Source organism: Leptodactylus fuscus, chromosome 1, assembly GCF_031893055.1.
Source record: "Leptodactylus fuscus isolate aLepFus1 chromosome 1, aLepFus1.hap2, whole genome shotgun sequence".
NCBI lineage: Eukaryota > Metazoa > Chordata > Amphibia > Anura > Leptodactylidae > Leptodactylus > Leptodactylus fuscus.
In genome coordinates, this window is record NC_134265.1 from 201,544,836 (window position 1) to 201,565,799 (window position 20,964).

A 20,964-nucleotide genomic window follows, 5' to 3' on the forward strand; every position below is an offset into this window, starting at 1 on the left:
AGTTATGCAATACAAAAGGTTAATTAATGATTAGATATTACCAATCTGCTGACATTCACATGGGGTCAAAAGGTTCACTTAGGTACACAGAATAAACTCTGAAGTGACCCTCAAACAGATAGAGAAGGGTTGCTATCAACATAGCGCCATGTGTCATCTTGCCAGTGTCCCCAATAAGCCAATGAACATGCGTGAGCGATGTCAGACATAATACATCATCACACATGCACAGTGGGTATAACGAAACTCACATTGCCCATACTGGATCGCTAGTTTTCGGCGCACGCACCAATGATATTGCACATACGCAGACCACGCCACCATGTCCATTCTATAATGGGCATTTAAATAGCCAAAATATGGTAAATTGGTGGGACTGTTATAACGAACAAAGGAGTCAAAGGCAAAACTTGGGGGAGAAGGGAGGGGGGGCGGGGAAAAGGGGGGTTACAAGGTGGAAAATGAACAAAAAAAAAAAAAAAACGGGCAAACGCTCTGGCGCAGCAGAGCTGAGAAACAAAGCATATGAAAAAACCTCAGAACAAATGGAAATCAAGTATCAGAGGAAACAGGGACATGTTGAGCAGACAAAACGCACAGGGGGACACTACACAGGGGACACAGAAGGGAAGAGGGAACGGAAGTCGGCAGAATAGTAAAAATGGTTCCAAAGGAGCCAAGTCTGTCGATGCTTAGTATCATCTTGGCGGAGCTCAGCAACCAGGGTCTCCATCGTTCGAAGAGCTAGAACCTCATTCAGCCAGCAAATGAGCGAGGGAGGGGTTGTGGACTTCCATAACCTGGGAATGACAGAGCGAGCTGCCACCAACAAAAATCCAAGAAGTCTACGGGTAGGTTTAGAAAACATCCAGGAGAACAGGGAAAGAAGAAGCGGGGCCGGGTCGTCCTCTAAGTCAATCCCCATCACCTGCCGAATAACCTGTCTGACCCCAGTCCAAAAAGGGCGTAAGAGAGGACACCCCCACCAAACGTGGGCCATCGTGCTGCGATCGAATAGACATCTCCAGCACCTATCGGAGGTGTAAATATCATGCAGGAGGGCTGGAACCCGATACCATCTGGAAAGTATCTTGAAATTGGTCTCCTGCGCCCTGCATGATATAGAGAAAGTATGACACGCACGAAATGCCGAAGACCACACATCAGGAGGGAATGAGGCCCCCAATTCCCTCTCCCACCCGCCAGTAAATGACGGAAGCGAATCCTCCGCCCCATCCATCAAGAGGCCATACAGAAGGGAGACAGTGTGGGAGGGAGGGGAGGAAGAGATACAGAGACGTTCGAACAGTGACAAGGATCTATGAAGGTCCCGAGAGGGCCGTAAAGAGGAGTAGAAATGAGAAAGCTGGGAGTATTGCCAAGAGGAGAGAGGTGTATCCGAACCAGAGGATTGGGTCAAAATCTCAGAGTGGGAGAGAAGTGAGGAGGTAGAAGTGACCTGCTTAAAGCGAAGGGTGGGAGAACCGACGCGATAAGATAAGAAGGAAGAGCCCAACGCTGCAGGAAAGTCCGGGTTACCCGATATGGGAGTCATGGGGCCATCGTTCGTATAGAGGAGACGCATGGCACTATATCTGCGGCACACTCCCATAGTCTGGCGCGCTATATAGGGAAGCGAATACCGTTTATCATCGGTCCAATATTTCTCATGGAGCCAGGGAAGTGCAGTGAGGGGGACAGGGCTCAACGAGTCCTTGAGGGAAACCCAGAGCTTAGTCTTAGCCGAGTGATGCCAGTCAAGAATACGCGTAGCAACCGCCGCTAAATAGTATTTCACACAGTCTGGAGCCGCCAGGCCTCCTCTTTGTTTGGAACGAGCTAGCGTACTACGAGCAATACGGGGGGGTTTCGAGGCCCAGACAAATTTGGTAAAGGTTTTGTTAATCACCGAGAAAAAACACGAAGGCAGGATCACCGGGACAGTCTGAAAAAGATACAGCAACCTAGGGAGGACATTCATTTTCAATAAATTGATGCGTCCCAGCCACGAGAGGCCCTTGGTGTCCCAGCGCTCAAGATCAGACCGCAAAGTGCGGAGTATGGGAAGAAAATTCAGCATGTAGGTATCTCCCAAATTACGGGGCAGCTGCACTCCCAGATACTTAATGGATCTGGGGGACCACGAAAATGGAAAGGAAGAACGTAAGGCACCAAGGGTCGACGGAAGCAGTGAGACATCTAAGGCTGTGCTTTTTGTCAGATTGATCTTATAATTACTAAAAAAGCTATAAGTGCTAATCTCCTTAATAATGGACGGGAGTGAAGTAAGCGGGATGGTGATGAACAGGAGAACGTCATCTGCAAAAGCAGACACCTTAAGATGACAGTTACGAATCTGCAGGCCTCGGATATCAGGGTTGTTCCTAATAGCGACTAAGAGATGCTCCATTACTAGTGCATATAAAAGAGGGGAGAGCGGGAAGCCTTGCCTAGTACCATTATAAATAGCAAAGGGGGAGGAAAGTGAGCCATTAACCCGGACCCGGGCCATAGGAGAACTGTAGAGAGCCTGAATGCGCACAAGCATAGCTGGGCCAAGGCCTATTTGAGTCAAGGTAGCCTCTAAGAACTGCCAGTCCACCCTGTCAAAAGCCTTCTCCGCATCAAGAGATAACAGCATCATGGGGGTTCGAGAGCGCTGTGCATGATGAATTGCAGAGAAGGCCCGCAGGGTGTTGTCCCGGGCCTCCCTACAAGGGATAAACCCCACCTGATCAGGATGTACAAGCTCTCCCATGAACGGGCTCAGGCGATTGGCAATCAATTTGGCATAAAGCTTAGCGTCATTATTCAGGAGCGAGATCGGCCTATAATTAGCACAGAGCAAATGGTCCCTGCCTTCTTTAGGTATTACAGTAATATGAGCTTGGAGGAAAGCAGGGGGGAAAGGGACCCCGGAGGTAGAGGAGTTAAACGCGTGCAAGAGCGGCTGCGTCAAATCAGCCTTAAGCACCTTAAAAAACCGTGCCGTATAACCATCAGGGCCCGGACTCTTGCCCCCGGGAGGGAGGCAATACCCAATTCTAGCTCACTTGCAGAAAAGGGAGTTTCCAGTACAGCCACATCCTCTGGGCGCAGAGACGGAAGGGCAGTACTAGCGACATATTGAGGGAGAGAGGTTCCAGCGGCAGGAGCCGGATGAACCAGACCTGGTGGGGGTAAATGATAGAGGGAACTGTAATAGTCCTGAAAGGCCGAGGCAATAGCAGATGTGGTATGAGTGATCGAGCCCGAAGGCGTTTTGAGAGCCATAACATGTTGGGCTGCATGGCGCTCCCAAACTGCCCGCGCTAACAGGCGACCCGCTTTGTTACCCCATTCATAAAACGAGCGCTGACCTAATAGACGAAGCCGCTGATGCTTCCGTTCAAGAAGAGACCTAATCTCTTGACGAGTGGCAGTCAGAGACGCCAAAGTCGCCTGCTGGAGCGTACGCTTGTGCTGAGCTTCTAAAATCGCCAGATCGCTCAAGAGGGAGCGAAGTTTCAGACCAGCCTCTCTCTTTAGATGCGCACCATGTTTCATCAGCACTCCGCGGAGAACGCACTTCAGAGCCTCCCACTGTATTGATGGAGTGGTGACGTCACTAGAGTGATCCTGTACAAAGTGAGAGACAGAAAGTTTCAGCTCCGCCAAACACTGCGGATCAAGAAGGAACGATTCATTCAATCTCCAAGTATTAGACCGCGTGCTGGCAACAGGCGAACGAAAAACACAGGAGACTGGAGAATGATCAGAGAGGAAGGCAACACCAATTAAGGCCGCCGAAACAGAGGGAAGAAGATTATGAGAAAAGAAGATATAATCAATCCTACTGTACGAACCATGGGGATGGGAGAAAAAGGAATAGTCTTTGTCGGTCGGGTGGAGGATTCGCCAAACATCACATAACAGCAAGGCGTTTAACGCCTTCCAAACCTTATTTAGAGCGCCATAAGAAATCTGGGATCTACCCGTGGAGGTATCCAGCAGAGGGTTAAGTGGGAGATTAAAATCACCGCAGACAATCATGTGACCCCTGGCAAAGGACTGGAGCGCAGACAGCAGAAAAGGAACCTGATCAACATTGGGAGCATATATATTAGCAATTGTATAAACAACACCTGAAATTTCACAGATAAGAAATAAGTACCTCGCCTCACTATCCACTAAAGAATCTAGGATTTTCACTGGGAGATTTTTATGGAAAAAGACGGCCATCCCTTTAACCTTACCCGTTGCGCTGCTACTATGGAACCACTGCGTATAGTACCTATTCTTAATCGTGGGTGTACAGGCAGCCAGGAAGTGAGTTTCTTGCAAACATAAAATTTGCACCCTACGTTTATGGGCATCATACAATACTTGCGAACGCTTTTCAGGGACATTGAGCCCCTTAACATTGAAAGAGGAGACAGATATATCCGACATTAGTGGGGAACAAAGAACAACTAAGACACAAAAGGGAAGAACAGAAGGGAGGGGAGGAAGACCAAACTACACAAGCAACACACGAGAACTGGAGACTAGAGACCTCAAGAGAGCTAGAGACCTCACACAATCCATTTTTAATCCCCATTTTGCATCCTCCTGAGACTCATTTTCACTGATCCATTATAGACTTCAGTCTATTGAGGGTCCATGAAAACTAATAAAGATGTGAAAAAAAAGTGTTTTAATGTGTTTTAACCCTTATGCGTAGCAGGACATACAGTTATGTCACAGTGCACATAACTAAATATGGCAGTCACTCTGAAACAGGGCAGCCAGGTCTGTGCTGTTTCATACAGCAGGGACCTGGCAGCATTGCGTGTGATCAGAGATGACTCTGATCATTGGCATTTAACCACTCACGTGCCATAGTCAAATGCGACCATGGCATCTGAGTGGTTACTTTAACTTTCTATTTGATGTTCGATAACGACACAATTGTGGAAGGTGTCCCATTACTGTGGCAGCTGGGAGCCTTCTGAAGGCTCCCAGCCCTGCCATAGGATTGTAACAGCAGGTTTCAATAGTTACATAGCATATCTGCCATAGACTGAAATACAGTAGTATTGCTTTCTATGGCACAGGTGATCTAAAGATCACATGTTCAAGTCCCCTAGGGGGCTTAAATTAAAAAAAAAAAAAAAAAGCCGTTTAAAAAAAAAAAAATGAAATGAAATGAAAGTTTAAATCATCCCCCTTTCCCTAGATCAGGAGTGCTCACACTTTGTCAGCATGTGAGCTACTTCTTTAAATGACCAAGCCCTAAGATCGACTACCCACTTCTTGTGGCGGGGCCGGGGCGGGCCTGTAGGCAGGGTGGGCGTGTCTGTGGCCGTGGCTGGGCATGTGGGCGTGGCCGGGCGGATCGTAAGAGGTTGCTGCCCAGGGATCCCCGCTGTCTGCTTCTTCACAGCACAGGCTGAGAGTTATCTCTGGACACTGGCAGGCTGGGGCTGCGGCAGCTCCACCTGCCAGTGTCCGTAGATGACTCTCAGCCTGTGCTGTGAAGAAGCAGCACCCCGGCCCCCTCCATCCCTAAGAGCGGCCTGCAAGTACTTGTTCACAGCGCAGGCTGAGAGTCATCTACGGACACTGCAGGCGGGGCTGCTGCAGCCCCAGCCTGCCAGTGGCCAGAGATAACTCTGAGCCTGCGCTGTGAAGAAGCAGACAGCGGGGATGCCTAGCTGCATCCCGCGATCGACCCATACGTCCATTGCGATCGACCGGTAGATCGCGATCGACGTATTGGGCACCCCTGCCCTAGATCAAATATAAATTCTAAATAAATAAAAGTAAGCATAAACACATTAAAACAAGGAAAAAGCACTAGCCAACAAAATCAAAATAACTACAAAGTACTCTTTATATAAAATATATCAATTTATTTAAATATTATCAAATAAATATACAATCAGACCAATAATAATACAGCATGGCAGATGGATTTAGCCAAAGAAATAACAGACACTAAGATCAAAAAATTACTCACAAGCATGAATAAGAGAGTCAAAAATCAATAATCGATATTATATATGTTGTCCAACAGACAAACATATTGCTTTATAGATGAAAAAGTACTACAAGGACCAGAAATAGAGTACTGTAAACTATGACAAAAAACATAAATATTAGTCAATCACACTTGTAGTACTTTTTCATCTTTTTGTATAGCATAAACACATAAGGCATCTCTAAGTCCAAAAACTCCCAAACTGTTAAAATATAAAAACATTTCTCCCATACGGTAAACACTGTAGCAGGAAAACAAATCAAAATGGCTAATTTGGCATTTTTTCGCCAAATTACCTCCCTAAAAATATGGAATAAAAAGTGGGCAAAACATCATACATTCTCCAATATGGTAACAACAAAAACTATATTTTGCCCTGCAAAAAAAGTCACCTTACACAGCTATGTACACACTGAAATATAAAAAGTTACAGGTGTCAGAATATGGTGTTTCAAAGAATATATTTTGTCTTCAAAATTTTGAAATTTTGTAAAATTTCTTTATTAAAACATGAAAAAAAAATATATAAATTTATCACTATGATCGTACTGACCTGGGGAACGGAAACCCAGGCACAGGTGTGAACCTAGCGTAAATGTGGAATAGAATATTTTCTATGGGATTAAGGTCTGGAGACTGGCTAGGCCACTCCATGACTAATGTGCTTCTTTCTGAGCCACTCTTTTGTTGCTTTGGCTGTATGTTTTGGGCCATTGTCCTGCTGGAAGACCCAGCCACGACCCATTTTTAATGTCGTGGCAGAGGGAAGGAGGTTGTCAGGATTTTATGGTACATGGCTTCATCCATTCTCCTATTGATGTGGTGAAGTAGTCCTGTGCCCTTAGCAGAGAAACAACCCCAAAACATAATGTTTCCACCGTCATGCTTCACAGCTCAATTTTTGTCTCATCTGCCCAATCTGGCTAGTTCTGAGAGTGAATGAGAGAAGGTGCAGTGGTCAAATCAGACAGAAATTGAGCTCTTTAGCATTAACTCAACTTGCTTTGTTTGGAGGAAGAGAAATGTGATTTTCTGGATTTTATTTTTGATATTCTCTTTCACACTGTTAAAATTAACTTACCCTTAAAATTATAGACTGTCCATGTCTTTGTCAGTGGGCAAACTTACAAAATCAGCAAGGGATCAAATACTTATTTCCTTCACTGTATGTCTGTGCACAGAGGTTGAATATCTCCTTAGTACAGAGCCTTGCATAGCCTTTGCTAGAAGCTGTGTTTACAGTTTACAGATATTCTCCGCAAGAAGCCTTGCTCCAGTAATATGGAGACCAATGTTACATGACACTATTTTCTTCCTCCCTATATTAGTCTATGGAGAAAAGCACAGCGAAAAGTTACAGTTAGGGTGCATTCAGACTACGTAACGCCGGGCGTGTATGAGAGCCGTACACGCCGGCATTACGGCAGACTGCCGAACACTTCCCATTCACTTCAATGGGAGCGCTCGTAACAGCGGCGTTTACGAGCGCTCCCATTGAAGTGAATGGGAAGTGTTCGGCAGTCTGCCGTAATGCCGGCGTGTACGGCTCTCATACACGCCCGGCGTTACGTAGTCTGAATGCACCCTTAAAGTGACATAAACGTTAGTGAACATGGGTCAGCTGTTATCCTTGCCCTTCCCAGCCCACTGTGATAAAAGTGATGAGGTTGCAGTAAATATACCACTTGCAACTTTTATTGTTTTTTTAAAAAAATTTTTTTATATTTTTCACAAAATTACTAAAAAGTATTAAACATATAGAAAGTGTAAGCAATACTGTCAGTATTATGAAAAAATTCCTTTTGTCTTACAGTCAGCTTCAGCTATAACATCATATGAAAATTACATCTACATGGATCATATTTCTCTATGATTGGTTGTCACTTTACACTGGCTGAGATTTGCACCTGTCTCTGTATATTTAGCCGTTCACTGAGTGCCAGCGGGGTGCGGACATGTAGTGTGGATCTGCCATCTAAAGGTAAGGAACACCTTTTTCCTTCTATCCATTTAAATGTGTAATTTTAGAGTTAATATATAAAACAAATACTAAAATCCTTCTAAGGTAGCAGAAAATGAGCTATGAATCATTGAAGTAGTCAAGTAAAGCTGTGAGAGACAGATATTGGATCTATATTTAGTAAGGTAGCTGGCAGTTTCTTAGTTTAGGAGTTGGCTATCTCCTTCAAATAGACTCTTCTCAAAGCAGAAAAGTGAGCAGTTTTCTAAAATGTCAGGTTCTAAAAGGAAGGTGCTTTTCCTCCAAGTTAATCATTTTGTAGTGTAGTGTCTTTCTAGTTATGGAAAGTTGGGAAAGTTACTGTAGTTGGAAATATTCACTTGGTTATGTTACTATGCTAATAGCAACTTTGCAAAACTAGCATAAACTGCTTCCATGACCTTGTAATGTGATTATACCTTTAAAGACCAGATTAATTCACTCATTTCTATTGTGTCTTTCAAAAAGAGTGACAAATGGGCAAAATGCCTGAAAGAAACCATATATAAGGAGGTCCATGTGGCCCTAGGAAGAAAGGGGAAGCCGTGAGGAAATTGAGATAGTTAGGTTGGTATAATCTGGTATGGGATTTGCTATGTGGGCTAAGTAAAAAATGGAGTTGGTTACATGGTTGCTTGTGCCAGGTGGTCTGAGTAGGAGATAAGGGTTAGTATAGTATGGTATAGGGTTTGTTACCGTTGCTATTAGTTAGTATTAGGGTTGGTTACTGTTGACATTAGTGCTGTTATACACTGTTTACCAATAAGTATTTAGACACCCATGCAAATGAAGATATCTTCGGTCGTGATGTACGTCACACCTTCCGCCGTTAAATATCATGTAAGAAACAGCAGTGCACAGTTGTTTTGAGAAAAGGGTAATTGTCGTGTACCACAGAAATGGTCGATCCTTAAGGGGCATAGCAAGCGAACTGAATTACCCAAAATCGACAGTGGCCTATGTGAAATTACGAAATTATCTCTTACCCGCAGTCCCCAAGCCCTGTGCCGGCAACTATCCTAGTAGATTGAAGGACCTGTGACATGACGTAATCAAAGGTCCTTTAACCAACTAAGATAGACTCAGTGTCTTTTGTGGGAATGGGTTGTAGGCTATCTGTGAGTGAGAGGGGTACATGGGTGTGCAGACTGTGAACAAGAGGAGGGAATGGGAGGGTGCAGACTGTCAGTAAGAGGGGTACATGGGTGTGTAGGCTGTGTGTGAGAAAGTCTGCACCCCCATTCCTTCCTTTCTCACACACAGCCTGCACACCCATGTACCCCTCTTGCTCACAGTCTGCACCCCCCATTCCACTCTATATGAGCAAGAGGGGTACATTGGCGTGCAGGCTGTGTGTGAGCAAAGAGGGTGACGTGGGGGCGCAGGCTGTGTGTGAGTAAGAAGGGGGAATGGGGGTGCAGGCTGTGGGTGAGCAAGAGTGTGGTGGAATGGGGGGTTCTCCCCTCCACATCACTTTCTTGCTCGCACACATCTTGCACCCCCATTCCCCCGTCTTGCTTGTACCCCCATTTCCCCTCTTGCCTATACACACTCAGCACCCCACGTCACCCTCTTGTTCACATACAGCCTGCACGCTCACGTACCCCTCTTGGGGGGGGGCATGACAAAAGTTCGCCAAGGGGCCCCACCATTCCTAGTTACGCCACTGAGTGGTATGCATGGGCCACAGCAAAATAACCTTGAGCTTCACAGCAGTGGCGTAACTAGGAATGGCGGGGCCCCGCGGCGACCTATTGACATCCCCCCCGACCGACGCCGAAGACCTCGGCTGACCCCCCCCTCCTCCGCACTCCTGCGCACTCTATTATGTCCCTTAGTGGCCCCTGCACACAGTATTATGTCCCTTAGTGGCCCCTGCACACAGTATTATGTCCCTTAGTGGCCCCTGCACACAGTATTATGCTCCACTGTGGACACCCATAAACAATTATTATACTCTGGGGTCTTTTAAGACCCCAGAGTATAATAATCGGAGACCCGGGGGAATAAAAACATAAAAAAACACTGTTGCTTACCTGTCCCCTGGCTCCTACGCTGCAGTCTTCCGCTGTCGGCCTTCTTCAATGATGTCAGACGTCACATGACTCGGGACGCAGGCCGGGTTCATGTGACGTCAGAGACATCAGACAACTAGGCCTGAGGCCTGCCCGGATCATGGAGAGGTAAGTAACACTGTTTTTTATGTTTCTTACCTCTTCTGGGCCTCCGATCATTACATTACATTAAGACCCCCGAGTATAATGATAGTGTTTGTGGGGCCCGCGGTGTCACTTACCAATCCCGGCCCAGCCAGGATCGGTAAATAAATAGGGTCCGTTACCGGGCTGGAGTAACTCCAGACGGTAATGGCCTATTAAAAAAAAACAAAAAAACGCAGCGGTAGCGGCTGTCACCGGGGCTCCTAATGTTCTGAGCCCTGTGGCAGCTGCCTCTGCTGCTATGGTGGTAATTACGCCACTTCACAGCAGGTTTTCTTGTCTGTGGAGAGACACAAGTTATGTGGCTAGTTTAGACAGACTCTGGCAACCTCACAGGATTGGTCAGGGTGGGAGACAGTTTCTCAAGGAGAGTCATTAGAGATGTGCATGCACCGTTGGCTCCTAGTGCTGGTGTTGTTAATAAAGAGTGGCTAACGTCACTCTTTGCCACAATACTGTTTGGTGTGGTTATTTATTCTGGATGAATGGGGGTTAAATACGTGCACTCCTTATCAGAACTGTAACCTTATTGGTTGCTGCTAGCAACTGCTTTTTATATTTGCATTAGTTTTAATGGGTTGGTATTATTTGGAAAATCTTTCCTGTATTCTTCTATAACCATCCTTCATTTCCATACTGTTAATAATATTATAATATGTATTATGCTATTTCTAAGGGCTTGTTCACACGGGGGGGTGGATTTTGGCACTGAGAGTGACGCGGGGAGCCGCTTCACTCTCGGGTCAAAACCCGCTTGCCACGACCGTCATGGTCGCGGATTTCCCTTCTGGAGTTGGCTCAAATGAATGGGCTGACTCCGGAGGTTGCTGCTGCCAGGCGGAAGCTGGCTCGCAGAAAGGGCAGCTAGTGGAAAAAAGAACGCTAGTGGTCTCCATAGACCACCATTGTATGGAGGCAGACTTTGAGGCGAAATCCGCTGTCAAAATCTGCCTCCTTGCCCCCGTGTGAACTAGCCCTAAGTAGCCTTTCTCTGTATTGTCCTTTTTTTAAAAAAAAAAAAAATTCATCTGAATCAGGTGAGTGTTTTTATCACAAATATCCTATTAATATCCATAGCAAACCACAAAACTTCCTATTGCCCTCTACAGCCTAGCCCCTAACCCCACACAATCACATTTACATATACTTTACCACTTTGCCCCTCAACTTAACGATACTCCAAGAGGCTACCTCTTCAACGCTCCGGAGCAGCCATGTTTGCTGACCCTCCACCCCTTTCACGATCCGCGACACCCTGTGGAATTCCTCAACTCCATAGAATTACCTGGCGTCCCTTCACATAAACTAGAACTGAAGATTGGCGTTCCAGTTCTACTTATGCGTAATCTGGATGCACCCCGATTGTGTAATGGCACGAGGCTACGTGTCACACTACTAGGAACAAATATCATTGAAGCCACTATTCTTACAGGAGCAGCTAAAGGTGACAGTGTGTTAACCCCACGCATTCCAATTATACCAAATCATTTCCCATTTCAATTCAAACGACTACAATTTCCCCTTAAATTGGCTTTTCCAATGACCATTAATAAATCCCAAGGACAAACGCTGAAAGTAGCAGGAATACATTTGGCCACACCAGGCTTCTCACATGGACAACTTTATGTGGCTTGCTCAAGAGTATCCTGTGCCCAAAACTTACATGTACTGGCGGAACATAACAAATCATACAATGTCGTATGTCGAGGTATATTAACTTGAAATACCTCTGTCCCAAAGACACTATGTACAGTTTCTCAGAACACCATATAGCAGCTGAAATACAAATTAACTTCAACATAAACGTCTCACGTATTCTCTGGATTACAGCAAAAACAAGATACAAAGCTACATTTCATATCCCATACCTTATACACACTACTAAAACCTTACCCGCGCCTGTATTTACCCACTTCTACAATCACCGCAGACGAAGTCGCGGGTACCAGCTAGTATAGTGTATATATATGCTTATAAAAGAAATGATCAGGCATATCTGGCGATATATGGACATGATAAAGGTAGGGGTACATCCTCTGTGATCTAAAGGGGCTAACTGCGATTAGGAGTACTCACTCTGGAGGACTCATTTGCCTAGTTACACTATGATCTCTAAAAGGGGAAATTGATTGATTGGTGGCTACTTTACACAGCAAAAATCAGCAGTTTGTAGCAAAGGAAATGGACAATGTACACTCCTCAACATGGAAATTGCAACACCAAGAAAGAAAGGTCTTGGAATTATGGAAATCACAAGTTTGCTAGTCAAGTTACTGATATGCAAATGATAAAAAATGGAAACAAAATATTCAAAACGTCTGTTTACTCAGTATTGAGTATGAGCACTGCGTAAAGAAATGCATGCACTTACATGTCTTGGTATTCTATCAGTGAGGTTATTAATGGCTGTCTGAGCATGGTTATGCCATGCTGAATGTATTTGGCATGCAAATGCTCAGATAGACATGGTGCGGGCCATGGTAGCACCTCTAGGCCATGCAGACTGCTCACAGTAACACAAGCAATATGCAGTCTGACCTTGTCATGTTGAAAAGTAAAAGTGATTTCTGGCACACTTTGGAGAAATAGTAATGCCAAAGGTTCACAATCAAATCAATGTTACACCGATCTATTAGTTTACCTAAAATGAAAAATAGATGGATTTGGCTACCATACAATATGACAACTTAATTCTGGGAAGTACAGTATGATGTTCTCTTGTGAAGGCCTCTTCATGTCTTTCATTGCTTCTGAGACAAAAGTGAGACTCATTGCTGAGGAGGATATACCTCCATTCTAGCTTCCTTTGCTGACTTACTGTGCACCTTCATGGCCTTTGAGAAGATCAGTGGAACACCTGTAGCTGGACGTCTTGCTCATAGCTCAGTTACTATCATATCCCATTTTCAACTGTGTTTTTTAAAAGGATTGTATCGCCATTATTACACCAGATAATGGGTCACAGCCTCTTGACTGTCTATACACAGTTCTTATAGGAACTATGTATTGCAGTACATTGCAATGGGGATCTGAGATCGCAGCTTCAATCACCTTGTGGGACATGTAAAAAGTAAAAAAAAAAAAAAAACCCACACACTAACATAGGTTACAATGCAGACTAATAAACAAACAAACAATATCTAATTTAAACAAAAATAAACAAACCTGTTAATATCCCCATATACATATAAGTCCACACTATCCAAAAATAGCCTTATTTATCCTGTACAGTGAACGCCATATATATATATATATATATATATATATATATATATATATATATATTATATATATATACAGTATATAAACTGCAATGTGCAAATTCATGTATTTTGGTCACTTTGCTTTCCCCAAAAAAATAACAATAAAAAGTGATCAAATAGTCTTACATACCAAACATTGGTATCAATAAAAAGTGCAACTTGTTCTGCAAATAAAGAGCCCTACATATCTCCATCAACAGTAGAGTAAAAAAAAGTTATAGATATCAGAATACGGTGACCCAGGAAAATCTTTAATTTTCAAAAAGTGACATTTTATATGTAAAAGTGGTAAAATGTAATAAAAACCAATATAAATTTGGTATCGCTGTAATCGTAATGACCCACCGGACAAAGTTGCCATGTCATTTTTCGAAGGATAAATAGAAATCAAAGAAAAGGTCATCAATATTAGCTCACTGGTAGTCCAACACCTGGCACGCCCGTTAATCAGCTGTTCTTGGCAGCTGATATACAAAGAATGGAGCAGAAAGCAGACGACTCTGTTCTCTATGTAGTGGCTGAACCCAATTACTGCAACTTGGCTACCATTCATGTGACTGTGAGCTGATATGTCTCCTTCCTGCTTCATTCTCTGTGTATCAGCTGCTGAGATCAATGGGGGTGCTGGCTGGTGGAACCCATCCAAACTGATAATGATGACCTAACCTAAGCTAGGTCATCAATAATTTTAGCTTGGAAAATCCCTTTAATATTGGTGTTGCCAGAAACATTAGTGCCAAGTCTTTGGTACACATTTTTTTGCAATGAATCGAGGGTTATGAATGATAACCTGTTTCCCTTAGTCCAAACAGCAGCACAACAGATGGGGTATTACTGCCCCTGTGTGCGGTTTAGGACAGGTGGAATTTTAATTATGTCAAATTAAATGCAGCCGTTATCCCCCCTATAAGAAGGTAAGAGGAACCTCCTCCCCTTGTGTTGATTTATAAAGTAAAAAATAAAGATAATACTCGTAAATATAGGGAGGGAAAAAACTTGTGCTGCTGTTTGGACTAAGGGAAACAGGTTATCATTCATAACCCTCGATTCCCCCACGTCCAAACCGCAGCACAACAGATGGGGATGTAGCGAGATTACCCCTAGGGAGGGCCCCCACAGCATAAAGATGACAATACTTTATGACCGAAGGTGGTAGCCTCGGACCTCTGTAGGTCCAAACGGTAATGTTTAACAAAGGTGGAGTGAGACTGCCAGGTAGCAGCCATGCATATATGCTCCAAGGAGACAGAGTGCCTCTCTGCCCAGGAAGTGGACATTGCCCTGGTGGAATGGGCCTTAGCAAAATCTGGGGGAGTGAGCCCCTGAGATTCAAATGACAATCTTATTGCCTCCTTAATCCACCTAGCTAAGGTAGGTTTTGAAACTTTGGACCCTTTGGACTGCCCGGAAAAGGAAACCAATAAGTTTTCTTCTTTCCTAAATTCCCTGGTGCGTTCTAGGTAGATGCGCAAGCACCTCACCAGGTCCAGAGAGTGCCATTTCTCCTCCTCGGGAGAGGAGGGGGAAGGGAAAAAAACAGGTAAAGAAATAACCTGATTCAGGTTACTATAAGAGGGCACCTTAGGCAAGAAGCCCGGCAAAAACCTTAACTGCACCCGATCAGGGAAGAAGGTTGTATAAGGCTCATGTGCTGATAGAGCCTGCAATTCCCCTACACGTTTGGCTGAGGTTATCGCCAGAAGAAAGGCCAGCTTGACAGACATAAGCTTAAGGCTTGCTTCCTGCATAGGTTCAAATGGAGAGCTGCAAAGCCCCATCAAAACAGTAGAAAGGTCCCACTGTGGCACCGGAGGACTTGTAGCAGGCCTTAGCCTGGTTGCACCTTTAAGGAATCTGGATATAAAAACATCCTGTGACAGGCGCCTGTTCAGACAGGCAGACAAGGCGGACACCTGCACTTTAAGTGTGGCAGGAGTAAGGCCTTTATCCAGACCGTCCTGCAAGAATTCCAGTAGACTTCGTGTGGATGGATCATTATAAGACCTCTGCTTCTCCATACACCAGGCTTTAAAGGTGTTGTAGACCCTGAGATAGGCCTGATTAGTAGCTGGAGCCCTGGAGTGGGCTATGGTGTTGCGGACGGCTGAGGATAATTCTTCTAGTCCCGGTAGGGACCGGTCAACTTCCAGGCTGTCAAGTTGAACCTCTTGAGATCTTGGCATACTCTGGCACCCTGAGTGACCAGGTTGTGCACTGGGGGGAGCCTCCAATATGTCCCTTGACTCATCTGAATGAGTTGGGTAAACCAAGCCCTCTTTGGCCAAAATGGTATAATTGCTATTACAGACGCCTGCTCCTGTCTGACTTTCATCAATACCCTCGGTATCATGGAAAGTGGAGGGAAGATGTAGGCCAGCCTGAACCTCCATGGAATCGACAGGGCGTCTACCGCCAAAGGCTCGTCCTCCAGGTAGAGAGAGCAAAATTTTTCCACTTTGGCATTGTACCTGGTTGCCATCAGGTCCACCTCTGGAACTCCCCACATCTTGGTAATCTGGAGAAAGATCTGCTTGTTCAGTGACCATTCGCCTGACACCGTCAGACCCCGGCTCAGTTGGTCTGCCAATACATTCAGGGACCCCCTGATGTGGACCGCCATGATGTGGGTAAGGTTCTTCTCTTCCCAGGAGAAAATTAGATTCGTTTCCCTCAGGAGGGCAGGTGACCGGGTGCCTCCCTGTTTGTTCAGGTAGAGGACTGCGGTAAGGTTGTCTGAATGTACCTTGACTGCCTTCCTCTGAAGGAAGGGGGCAAAATATAGAAGTGCCAGGTAGATGGCTCTGATCTCGCGCCAATTGGAAGACTTGGCCTTCTCCAAGTAGCTCCATGTCCCTCTTGCGTGCATCTCTTCTAGATGGGCTCCCCAACTGGTGAGAGGTGCATCCGTAGTCAACAGGGTCCAGACTGGCTGGACCGTGGACCTTCCGTCCTTTAGATGGGACCACCACCTGAGTGACAGACGGGTATCGAGGGACAGGCGGATTGGTGCATCAAGACTTAGAGGGCTGCGGTTCCACCTCTGTAGGACCTCGCTCTGGAGCGGGCGCATGTGCCAAAGGGCCCAAGGGACTGCGTCCGCAGCCGCTGACATGAGACCAAGGACTTTCATGGCAGTTCAGACTGACACACGGCTGTTCTGGCGGAGATGGTTGACTGCTGCTTTGATTTTCTCCTTCCTCTGGGAAGGAAGAGACACCGTCATTTGGATGGAATCCAGGATGCAACCTAAGAAGGTTTTCCTTGTGGAGGGTACAATGTCTGACTTGTCCCAGTTGATAATCCATCCGAGGTTCTGGAGGAAGGAAGTGGTCAACCGCATCTGGCTTACCAGTAGCTCCTCTGAGCGAGCTTTCAGCAGCCAGTCGTCCAGGTAGGGCACCATAAATATGCCTTGCAGCCTGAGATAAGCAGCAATAGGAGCTATGACCTTTGTGAATACGTAAGGAGCTGAGGTAATGCCGAACGGCAGAGCCGCAAACTGTAGATGGCGTAACCGGCCGTCCAAAGGAACGGCTATCCTCAGGTATCTCCTGTGAGCTGGACAAATCGGAATGTGCAGATAAGCATCTCTGAGGTCCAGAGTGGCGAGAACATCGCCAGGTTGCAGGAAGGCGACCACCGACTTGATGTTTTACATCCGGAAATGTAGTTTGCGGATGAACTGGTTTAAGTAACGGAGATCGATTATTAACCTCCAGCCTCCTGATACTTTGGGCACGAGAAAGACTGGAGAATATATGCCCAAGCCCTCTTCGGCCGGTGGCACTGGCTCTAAGGCCGCTTTTTCCAGATATTCTCAGATCATTCTTTCCAGCCACACCTGCTTTTGATTGAAAAAAGAGCAGGTTGCGGTATACTTGTCGCGAGGAGGAGACACAAAATCTATGCGGTATCCGTGTTGAATTAGTTGGAGGACCCAAGGGTCCTGGATGTTTTGTTGCCAGGCTGGAAAGTATTTTGTTAAGCGACCTCCGACAGGTAGGCAGTAATTGTCAAAAAGACTTCTTGGGCTCTTCCTTAGAAGAGCGACGGCCAGATCCTCTGGCCTGGAACCCGGATCTTCTGGAATACTGCCCTCTGGATGAAGACTGGCGGTATGAGCCTCTATCACGAGACGAGGTGCTGGGTCTATTCCTGTATGACTGTGGAAGGGATTTCCCCTTACTGTCAGCAAGTCCCTCCATGATTTCGTCCAGACGCTTGCCAAACAACCGACCAGGCTCAAATGGAAGAGCGCAAATATTATATTTGGAGGCGTTGTCTGCCTTCCACGGTTTAAGCCAGAGGGGTCTTCTGGCTGCAGCAGATAAGGCCATGCCCTTGGCGGCCACTTTTACTTGATAGGTGGAAGCTGCCGCCAGGAAGTCTGCTGCCAAGAGGAGGGATGAAAAGGATGCCAGCAGGTCATCGCGGGGAACCCCATCATCTATGTCGCGCTGGAGTCTCGCCAGGTCTAACCGTAGCTTGTTGGAGACTTCAGAGGAGGCCACTCCGATGGAGGCTTGAGATGCAGCAGCAGAATGTATACGTCTGAGGACACACTCAGTACGCCTATCCATAGGATCAGCCAGATTAGAACCATCCTCTGATGGCACAACCGTACGCCTTGAAAGTTTGGCTACAGTGAAATCCACTTTGGGAGGAGTCATCCAGCCAATTCGATCACCACCATCCAAGGGGAACATCAGTTTGAACTTCTTGGACTGGAAAAACGCTTTGTCTGGGCGTTTCCATTCGGCTTCCATAGCCTTGGCCAGGGCTGGATCCACTTGGAAGGCCCTGGACCTTCTATAGGTGGAATCCGAGGCTTCCCCCTCGTCAACATCACGCCCGCCTGGACGGATGGACTTAAGCAGCTTTGGCATTCTTTCCACAGGAAAAGCGGATCCCACGAGCTCAGGATCTTCATCAGAGGAGGAAACTTCTCCCGTGTTAGATCCCCCTTCAGAGGGGTATGACAAAGGCCGCGACTCTCGACGAGGTCTTTTGGCGGTATGATAAAGAGAATCCTTCATCTCTTGCATGGTATCCGAGACGAACTCTTTAACCCAGGCGATCATATCGCGCATAGCGGGTTCTTCCGGGGGAGGGGCCCGACACTGACGGCACCTGTTGAACTCATAACCGTCCGGAAGAGGAATGTCGCAGCCTCTACAAGCGAGATGTCTACGCTTAGCCGTCCCCTTTCGTCTTGGTGGTTCGTCATCCTTAGGAGAGGAAGACATCTGAAAAAGACATAAACAACATTCAGTGTTTAAAGTATAAAAAAAAACATAGCCTAGGTTGGAACCAGTACCGTGGAACAACCACAAACAGAAACCGTAATTTGCAAGGAACCAAGTATAACACGCCAGGAACAGCTGAGCTTGATCCTAACAGCAGAGCAAGCACAAGTGCTCTGACCAAGGGGAAATATATAGCCCCAAGAAAGAGGGAGGGGAGGCTTGGCTCCTCCCCACGCCCATAGGCATTTATGAAATAAAATAAATAATCTTTTCAGCTATCAGGGGGAACCTGGATCCAACCCAGGCACCCCCCCAGCTTTGCTTCCCCTGAAATATTAATTCTATTTCCCCCCTCTATCCAAATAAGGGGGGAGACGATGCAGAGCTTCCTCCCTCTGGAGACGCTGCAGCGCGTCTCCGACGGCATCCGGAAGCCGGCCGACATCGCAGACGCAGCCGGACTCCCAGAGCTTCCGACCGCCGCGATTGCAACGAAGAGATGGTAGGCCATTCAGGGGAAGCAAGGGAAGGTAAGGAGGTAAGAGAAACCTCCTTCCACCTGTCCTGACACAGGACAGAAAAAAAACACAAGGGGAGGAGGTTCCTCTTACCTTCTTATAGGGGGGATAACGGCTGCATTTAATTTGACATAATTAAAATTCCACCTGTCCTAAACCGCACACAGGGGCAGGAATACCCCATCTGTTGTGCTGCGGTTTGGACGTGGGGGAATCAATTCTTAGCTATACTAAAAAATTTAGACTTTCGGGGCTATTTGCCATTTTCTGCAACAGTGGGGGAGTTACATAAAGACTGCCAGAGGATTGCTTGCCATCACTGGTAGGATGCACAGTGGACCCAGAGGAGGTGAATAAAAAATAACAATGACTTATACTTAACTCTCCTGAGCATCCGGTGATGCCCCAGTAGTTACTGCTAAGGCCTGTGATTGGGCTTCAGCGATAAACATGGGGCACACTGACGTTAACACACCCCACATGTCTGATGAGGCCCAATCACAGGCCTCAGATGTGACCCCCAAGGAACATGGAGTTACTAGAGTCCTGAAGAGGATGTGGGGTGACCACAGGACGATGCCAAGAGGATGCCTAGGAGAGTTGAGGCAAGGTTAGTATTAAGTGTTTTTTCCTATCCTCCCCTGGAGCTCCACTTATTATACTCTGGGGTCTGAGGAGACCCCATAGTAGAATAATTCCCGGAAAAAAACCTGGGGAGGAAATCTCACAAATATTTGTCTAAACAGATTAGGATTTCGCACATCTCTACTAATGAAGTAGCTTGAGGCGTTACACTATGTGAGGCCACTGTGGAGCAGTATACTTTGTGGGGCCTCTGTGGACCATTATTCTGTGTGGGACCACTGTGGAGCATTGTACTGTTACAGGCTCTTGGGAGTATTTTATAACCAGGGGGCCACTATAAAGTATTATACTGTGTGGAGACACCGTGGAGCATTATACAGTCCTATGAAAAAGATTGGGCACCCCTATGAATCTTAATCATTTTTAGTTCTAAATATTTTGGTGTTTATAACAGCCATTTCAGTTTGATATATCTAATAACTGATGGACACAGTAATATTTCAGGATTGAAATGAGGTTTATTGTACTAACAGAAAATGTGCAATATGCATTAAACCAAAATTTGACCGGTGCAAAAGTATGGGCACCTCAACAGAAAAGTGACATTAATATTTAGTAGATCCTCCTTTTGCAAAGATAACAGCCTCTAGTCGCTTCCTGTAGCTTTTAATCAGTTCCTGGATCCTGGATAAAGGTATTTTGGACAAACAATTCAAGTTCAGTTAAGTTAGATGGTCGCCGAGCATGGACAGCCCGCTTCAAATCATCCCACAGATGTTCAATGATATTCAGGTCTGGGGACTGGGATGGCCATTCCAGAACATTGTAATTGTTCCTCTGCATGAATGCCTGAGGATTTGGAGCGGTGTTTTGGATCATTGTCTTGCTGAAATATCCATCCCCGGCGTAACTTCAACTTCGTCACTGATTCTTGAACATTATTCTCAAGAATCTGCTGATACTGAGTGGAATCCATGCGACTCTCAACTTTAACAAGATTCCCGATGCCGGCATTGGCCACACAGCCCCAAAGCATGATGGAACCTCCACCAAATTTTACAGTGGGTAGCATGTGTTTTTCTTGGAATGCTGTTTCTTTTTGGACGCCATGCATAACGCCTTTTTTTATAACC

The 20,964-nt window shown here is 45.9% G+C and overlaps 1 protein-coding gene across 2 annotated transcripts in view; it reads left to right on the top strand.

The window, feature by feature from the left end:
* Window positions 1-20,964, top strand: part of JSRP1 (junctional sarcoplasmic reticulum protein 1) — a 194,869-nt gene that overhangs the window by 139,577 nt on the left and 34,328 nt on the right. Inside the window, exon 2 of one of the 2 annotated variants that reach the window (XM_075282334.1) lies at window positions 7,815-7,982. The exons of the other annotated variant lie outside the window; for it this stretch is intronic. The gene's annotated coding sequence lies outside the window, so the exon portion shown is untranslated. The remainder of the gene's footprint in view (window positions 1-7,814; window positions 7,983-20,964) is intronic. 2 annotated transcript variants of the gene reach the window in all.